Here is an 8507-nt window from a genome sequence, read left to right as displayed (position 1 = left end):
CACCAGGCCAGCTGAATCTTGCTGTTTAGCCGTAAAAATGTCTTTAAGCTCACTATTTAATTTTGCATCAGGCTGTTACAGGACTTTAGTAAGTAGCAGACGCATTATAGAAGGTGGTTAAGATGCATGGGGAAAAAAGGAAGCTTGGTAAAAGCTACATCGTGTTAGACCCCGCAAGAAAAGCCAGTAGCTGTGGCGGAGTTCACGCGTTGCTCCGCGGAACGCCCCCGAGAGGCGGGCCGGGAGTGGCCATGGCGAGGAGCGGGCGGACCGCGGCCGCGGCTGGAGCGGTGCATGCCGGGAGGCGCGGCTGCCGTCCCGGCGGACGCGCGGGTCCCGCCCTTTTCCCGCCGCCTCCATCCTGACAGGCAGCGGGGGAGGCGCAGCCGCAGTGGGTGCTGGAGCCGCTTCTGCAGCGCTGGCCAAGAGGAAACGTATGTTAAAGCAAAGTCTGCTTGCATGTTGCTGTTGAGCTGGTACGCAGAGCCGAAGGTGCTGCAGCACTGCTGCATGCACACAACTCCCCTTCTGAGGGCAAGCGGCTTGGCTGTTCCCAGCAGCTACTCGAAAGGACTCCTGAGTTTGGGAGGCAGAAGTCCATTTAACCTGAGAGGAATATTTTTCCTAGGAATGGGGACAAAAAATAGTGTGAGGGACAAAATGGCTAGGGGCTTTCTGCAGTAGAGACTTTGTTCCTTCTGCAGAGTTGATTTATTAAATTGCTTAAGCATCTGATACAGCCGTAAAATCTTCTGCAGGAGTGAAGGAGTCCTGTCAGCAGTGTGATGCTGAGGGAAGGAGACTGTTTCTAAATGCTTACAATATTAACAAAAACGGTGTAACACATTCAATGCTTGTATAACAAGGATTTTTGTAGTGAAGAAAATTATTGGTTCCTTTAGGTAAGAATAGGCTTATTGAAGGATATTAATAATTCCCTATAAACATCTACCAGTTGAAATATATTCTGCTGTAATCCTTTGTATCTAGCCTAGCAAAAATCTAAGTAGACCTTTTTTTCTGGCTCTGAGGATTGCTATAGAAACGAAGCTATTAACGGCGATGGGGTTTGTTGCAACATTATTTTTGTTTCAGTAAGAATTTTTTAAATTTATGTTGGTTAGGTTTGCAACTATCCATCCTGCAGCTCCTGAATTCAAAGAAATGCGTGAAGCTAGTTGTGGACTTGTTAGCTCCATATGCCAGAGAAGAAAAAAAACTGGTAAGGCTCTTCCTTACAATAAACTGATGTGTCATCTTTCTTTAATAATACATAAAAACATATAAATGTTAGTTCAAATGAAATTTAAAATGGGGTGACATGGCTTCACAAGTACTTAAGTCAAATGTTAAATAATGTTTGCAGGCACAACTTGAAGTTTTGTCTACACCTTCTTTTTCATTTTTAAAAATACAAGTTACCAAGAAGTCTGAAGGTTAGCATGACTTTAGGTACTCTAGTTGCCACACAAACCATATTATTGTCAACTGTAGCCAGAATAATATTTACTTCACTCCAAGACTTTACCTTGTAGTGAAACTCAGCTGCTTTACCTTTGAACTGTAGAGGTAGGAAAAACAACTTGGAAGTAATTTTTGCAAGTACTCAAGTACTTTCTCAGATGTTCTTTGTTTAAATGATTGGAGCATCACTCTTAAAGGAGTGTTTCCTCCCTCAATTCAGGCTATGGAGGCCTTGTTGGCTACCAAAAGGGGACAGTAGGCTGTTCTCAGTCTCCAGAGCTGTCCAGAGATTAGTACCAGGGCAGTTACAAGGTGCCTTGAAAATATCAATGGCTTGTGTGCTTGTAGAAGATGAGGATATTTGACTACTGAATAAAAATGGTCTAGAGGCTCAAAATTGTTTGAGTTATCTTTACATGTAATCACTGAATGAATGTGGGACAGTGGTAAATTTTCAGCTGTGTACATTACTCCAAGAACAGGGAAGACAAAAAGAATACCTTTGTGAAAACCTTCTGTTTTACTGAGCTCGTAGTTATGTGTCCTTACACTTTTCCAGGTATGTGCGCTTTTGTAGGTTGTCAGCCGCTGCTGGCTACAGACGTGGACCCAATGCAGGAAAGAAGAGCTGCTAGACAAAAGGGATCTTCGCTGGTATTAATAGCAAGCTTCTAACTCAGTTTACATAGAGTAAAAGTGAATGTAACATTTTGCACCCAGTACAGATGGTACGGACGCTAAATTGTACACTCCAGTCTTCTGTGACTGTTAGTATTTTATAAATCTGCATGATAAGTATTATTCTATGCCTTTTAAGGAGCAGTAGGAAAAATATTTGACAAAACCTACCGGTACTCTGAACGACCTGCTTCAAAGTGATTTGTGTTTCAGCAGGTGATCTGATTGACCTACCTGCAGATTTTATTTGAATGCATAAAAGCTACCACAGTACTATCCTGTGCTATTGCTGAACTGGGTATCTTTTTATTAATAGCTCTTCTGGATTCTGCACTGCAAATCATGTATCGTAATCCTATAGACTCAGAATACTATGATGTGGCTTGTGCTATGAAGAAAATTTACCTGGTAGCCTGTTTGTGCCCTTGCTACTTTCTCCTATTACAATTCAAATGGGAAGCTGAAATACTTCCGCTCAAGCAACTGACACTTCATAATTGGCAACATGTGCAGCATTCATATTCCATCTAAAATGTTTTTGAGAGAGAATTTAATTTGCATCATCTCCTCCAAATAGGATTACAAATAATTTCAAGATGATATTGTGATTCTTGAAATGGATATTCTGTCTGAGGAAGACTAACTGTTGCTCAGACTCAAAACTCGGAGACTTTTGTCTCAGACTTTTCAGCGTATTGAAGTTTTCACTGGTTATGATGGAAAACCTAGTGCTTCTGAAAGAAATGATTCTTGGGTGGTTTAGTTGGTAAAACAGTAACACCAATCCAGCAAAGTTGTGTTTTACCAGCTAAAACACGACTGCTGGATTGCTGCTACTCTCCCACCTTTTAGTGGAGAACCTCATTCTGTTGGTCTGGTATGCACTGTTTTAGGGCTTGAATGCATTCACTAAACTGCTGATAGTGAAATAGTAACCACTTATCATGATAGCCTAGTGATATTTGCATCATTCTGCTGTATTTTGTTGACCATATTGAAGGGTCATGTTGCTAAGCATTTACCAGAGATGCAGTGTATGGTAAAGAAGGCACTTGTTGCTATTATCGTGCAACTCTGCTATACCATCTCTGGGCAAGCTGAAGCCTTAACTCTATGTAGTTATGCCTGTCAAGGCACCATGCATGGACAAAATTGTAACAAGTGGTGTCTTTGAGGGAGAATAAAGAAGCCTTTTTATTTTGAAGGATCTCACAAACAAGAACATGACATCCCTATCTCTGTTAGATTTAATGATACTTCCCCAATCAAAATAGACTTGTCTGTTATGGTATTGAAGCTTTTGAAATAAATGAAGCAAGAAGTACAGAAAGTAAACTCATTTTTTTCTGTGAGTGATGATCTTTTTACATGTGTTCTGTATTCTATTTCCACTAAAAAATCCTTCCCTGGGTGTTAGATTGAAGTTCAATGGCTAGAACCTGTGTATTAATACTTCATCAAGTGAAATCAGTCACTAATTAACACTAATACTTGACTCTAATACCATATTTACAGCTTGTAATCCTTGTAAAAAGGATTATGTGGAAATACAGAAAAGAAATGTCCATTTCTGAAGTAGTTAAGCTGCCACAGTACTTTAATATCAAAACATCTTTCTCCTCTCCTTCTGCTATTATCATCTATTAACTGTCATGATTAGAGAGGCGGGACTAGATTCTCTACATTTTTTTTAAAGCCTGTGGTATTCTAAACTTGTTGAATGCATGTGCATAGTGCTAAAAAAATATTACTGTGTTAGGGGCTCTTAAGGAAACAATTAAGTTTATATATAGTGTGAGTTTTCAGCTCACATGATTTTATATCATGTATGCTATAGAAAAACTGAAGCTTTTCAGGTGGTTTTCAGAAGAGAAGGCTGAAGGTCTAGAGTAGACTCACTGTGGAATCTTGGTTCTTAAAAATCAGGTTGGCGTAAAAAAGAAATCAGTTAAAATATATGACCACTGGGTGTCAGTCTTGACTCAAGTATGAGCGTCTGGTGGGCATTACTGACTGCAGAGATTTGCTTGGAGATGAGTGATAGAACAAGGCTATTAATATCAGTACTATGACTAGCATACTTCTTTATTTTCAACTTTTTTTTTAAATTAAAAGGAAATTGATCTGTCATGTAGGAGTAACAGCCACTTTGCTTCAAAAAGAGACCAAAACATGCAACGTGGTTGTTCTATAGTTTTGTTGAATGGCGTGTTTTGGCATTGTGCTTTACCTATGGATCAGAAATATGTAGATGGGAATAGCTGATCTTTCCTCCTCTCTGACCTGTGGAGTGCTATGCTATCATAAATAACTGCTGAGCAAGTACTGGCCTGTAATGGCGTGTGGGCTACTGGAGGTGTCCCTGATGTAGAGAAAAAGGCCCCCCTTTGCATGAACAGCATTGCCTGCTGGAATGACTGTGATAGAGGCTTTGTTAGTTAACCTGGCCTGCTTAGTATATTACTGCCCTTTGCATGCACTTTTCCTTTCTATAAGAACGTAGTCCTTTTTCAAGTTAATCTCATGTGACAGACCTTCGCCTTCTCTTCTGAAAACCACTTGAAAAGCTTCAATTGTTCTGCACTGCAGAAAACAAAGTGTTTTTTCTTCTTTTTTTAAAGATAGCATTTCTACAGTCTTTTACCAAAGGTATTCTTAATTGAGCTTTGTATATTGCATATACAATAACCTTCTAAGGCTATAATACATTTCCTTATGTTGTCCATATGTCCACCTGAGAGATGGGAGACAAAAAAATTACTTGGGGAACATCAAATAGTAAATCAGTTTTGCCAAACTCTGTTTGTGAATGGGGCTCAAACTGTTAGTGATTCAGCTGAAATGAAAATGCTGATTCAAAATGTTCTGTAATGCTTCCATGGTTAAAATTATTTCTGTTTTGAATAGTCTCAGAGTATGAAGCCTTTCAGAAAAGTGTAATCAAATTCAAGGGAATGCGTGAGGTTATAATACTAGTTAAGCAAAATAAATTTCAGAAGCTTTCAAAAGTTAGCAAATTACAAGCCCATCTTTCCTGTCTTTTTGGGGATCCAAAGGTAGCCTAACAGTCTGCTCTTTCCCTCACTTCTTTTAATTACATAAATTATTTCCTATGTTTTCAGGAAGGTTTTTCCCTGATGAAACTGCTTTTCAAGAGTGAGGTGGTAGTACTGACAAAGCTGACATAACCGGGAAGGAATGTTCCTCACAGTTAGGACACTTTAGTGCTGGATTTTTTATATGCTTGAGACCGTATGTTGAACAGAGACAACTTCAAGTCATGCTAGGTGAATATTAGAATGTCAAAGTACTTTCTGTGAGCAGGATCCTGAAGCATCTTATTTGTGTTGTTTATGTTCTAACTAGGTAGGTTTTTTTTATGTGGACATGTCAGCTGCAGATACATATCTTACATATCAGTGGCTTTTTTGTGGAGCATCTTTCACTGCTTCATCGTGGTTTGTAGAGATTAGAGATGCTGGGGGTGCTGTGGGACAGAACTGCCAAAAATACGGTTCAAAACTCACTTCCATGAAGTATATAATGACAACTACCACATGCCTGTAGAAGTTGCTGAGTTCTGGGACGATGCTTCTAAGCTGTACTGGGAATTGGGAGAAGACGGATGATGCAGTAAGGATAGGCTGAAGGAAACAGTGGTACCTGTATTTTCTGCATGCTCACAAAGCCTGACCTAGACACAGCATCAGCTACTTATACCTGCAGTGCCTGTTGCTTGTAGTGTGGTGCAAAGCAGTGAATCTTAAACCTTCATGCCTTCTTGGCTTGAGAACTCTGGTCTGGAGTAGAACTTCTTAACCCACTCTAAATATTTAAAGTTCTAGTGGAAGGATTTAAAAATAATAATAATAGTGATAAAAAGTTAAGTTGCCTGAACTGGAAGTGGATGCTCCTGGGTCTGATCTTTGTATATTATAAAGCATGCTGTAGCGTAGTTAAGACAGTTACTCTGCCAAATACAAGCAGGAGGAATTTGCGGAGTTTACAAGGATTTTGATGTAAAATTCTGAGTATTGTTTCTTTCCTACAGTGTTCACTGTATGAGGTATTTGGTCCATCTCAGCATTGTTGGTAATGGTTACTATCAAGAGGAAGATAAAGTCAAGAAGGAAGAAGTCCTGTGTCAAAGAATGAGACATTAAGTGTACTGAATGCATTACTATTTTATTTGCTTTTAGAAGTCATTCATGCCATAGGCCTTCCTGAGTAGACCCTCACAGTCCATGTCTGTTTCCCAGGTCTGTTAAATGTCACCTCAGAGATCAGGAAAAATTTCTCCTCCTCCCCTTAAACCCTTTTAACCAGGGGCAGCTGAAGTAAAGATCACTTCAAAGGCCAAGCATGGCTCTTATTTTTTTTTCCTTGGCATTGCAGTGGCAGTAGATGCTAGACCTAATTTTACTGTCACAGGTAAATATTATGACTGTGCCTGGTTCTCTTCACAGTTGTGCATATCAGGAACATAGCTTGTAAAGATGCTGGAATTGCAGTAGCTTAAAATTGGTGTTGTAGAAATGGAATTGTTCTCCATATATGATAAGAATTCTAAGGCAGAAAAGGCATGTGACTCAACATCCCTTATCTTCGGCTGTAACTCCTTTCAGGACTGCTTAGATAAGATTAAAAGAACCAGGCTTCCTTCCAACCGTCTCCCACTTTTTCACCTGAAGAAATTTACTGAGAAAAGGAGCAGACTCTAGCTGCAGACTTTGAGTCAGCTTCTAGCTTGTCACAACACAGATTCAAATTAAAATAAAATAGGTCTTATTTCTGCAAATGTGCATGTGAAACAGATTTTTTTGATGTTGCAATTGAGTTGATAGAAAAGATTCTCTTGACTCATTTTTGTCATTGATTCTCTGTGGAAAATTGTGTAAACCAAGTACTAAAAGAACTGCAAACCAAAATCTGAGAGGATTCTGCCAGATAGTTTAATTAAACCAAAATTAAATTCAACAAACTATTACAGTTGCAAACGTAAGTAGCCTGAAAATATAAATACTACTGTTGCCCACAAAACTTTACCTCTGATCCTCCTCACCAATGTATTTTTTTTTAAGAAAACAAGTGATAGTAGCAAAATTCTCTGCTTTGTTTGGCAGATAGGGGAATGCAGACTTAAAGATCAAAATAACATTAAAACTAAAAGGGAATATTTTATTATCTTCTAGGGTAAACCCACCAAACCAATATTTAGAGTATTCAAATTGTTTGTAGTGATTTGCGTTTATTTTTGGCCTCTCCCTTCTGTGACTGGATTCTAAACTGAGCAATGAGTTACACAGGTGCTACAAGAGCAATAGTGTGTGAAGTCCCTAAAAACATTGAACAGTTTTGTACAGAAGGCTCAATACAGGCCACTGTCAACTGATTTTGTGCTCCACCAAGCAAGCGAGCCAGCAACGTAACAAATGCACTACTTGGGAATCTGACCTGAGAGTCTCTGTGCAATACAGCATGTTCAGAGTGAGCGTATCTGGAAGAATGGGCTGTGGTGGAGACACTGGAAGGTGCGCCCACATTTTTTCCTTCTTCCTTACTCCTCTCCCCACATAATCTAAAATACCACTGGACTAGTTCTATGCTCTTTTCTGTAAAATGTACTGGTATAATTGAACTTGTACATTGAGTCGACATCACATTTGTCTACTCTTGTTCTTCACAAATACAAAATGAATCAAACCCAATGAAGATATTTTCAATCAAAGTACATGAAATATAGCTGTGTTCCTGGGGTGTCTGTAGTCATAATGCACATAGTAAGGACTGCTTATGATTATGCCCTGCCCAACAGCTGGGTGGGGGAATGCCATAGAAAAGAGGCAGCAAGAGGGAGAAGGGTCTCTGACTCCCATAGCCCCTGTAAATCATCCCACTATTTTTTATCATGGAGACTACTTTTCTAGTGGTGATTTGATACCAGAATTAAATCTTAGTGTGTGGACTGGATTTTACTATCCAACAAATGCTTATCTGGTTTTTAGACACTGCTAATTATTCTTTAAAATGTAGTACTGGCTTTTGAAATTTTGAAAGCGATAGATGGAACTTAGCTAGATAGCAGTTGCTATGAAAGGAGAATGGTTTTATCATAAATCTGTGTAAGCAGGTTGCAAACGTCAGTTAACATATTACTGTGTTTTCCAGAGCAGGAGATAGCATTCAGATTTTGTATTTAGAATCTGAGCATGTCCATACATAAAAATCAAAGTATATATTAATATCTAGATTACTTAAAAATGCTGGAAATACTGGTAACCAGTGCAGTTATCATTTAGGCTTTAGTAATAAAACAATTATGAGGATAATTTTACATGCTTATTTGATAGTGGCACCCAAAGGTT

The 8507-nt window shown here is 39.0% G+C and overlaps 1 long non-coding RNA gene across 1 annotated transcript; it reads left to right on the top strand.

Moving 5' to 3' along the window:
- Positions 1-310: 310 nt before the first annotated feature.
- On the top strand, positions 311-5091 carry LOC142057421 (uncharacterized). Its single transcript, XR_012660629.1, has 3 exons — positions 311-434; positions 1125-1222; positions 2024-5091. It is a non-coding gene; the product is annotated as an uncharacterized LOC142057421 (long non-coding RNA).
- The last annotated feature ends 3416 nt before the right edge of the window (positions 5092-8507 follow it).

This window comes from Phalacrocorax aristotelis, chromosome 5, assembly GCF_949628215.1.
Source record: "Phalacrocorax aristotelis chromosome 5, bGulAri2.1, whole genome shotgun sequence".
Taxonomy (NCBI): Eukaryota; Metazoa; Chordata; class Aves; order Suliformes; family Phalacrocoracidae; genus Phalacrocorax; species Phalacrocorax aristotelis.
The sequence above is the reverse complement of the archived record's forward strand: the minus strand, read 5'-3'. Positions and strand labels throughout refer to the sequence as shown.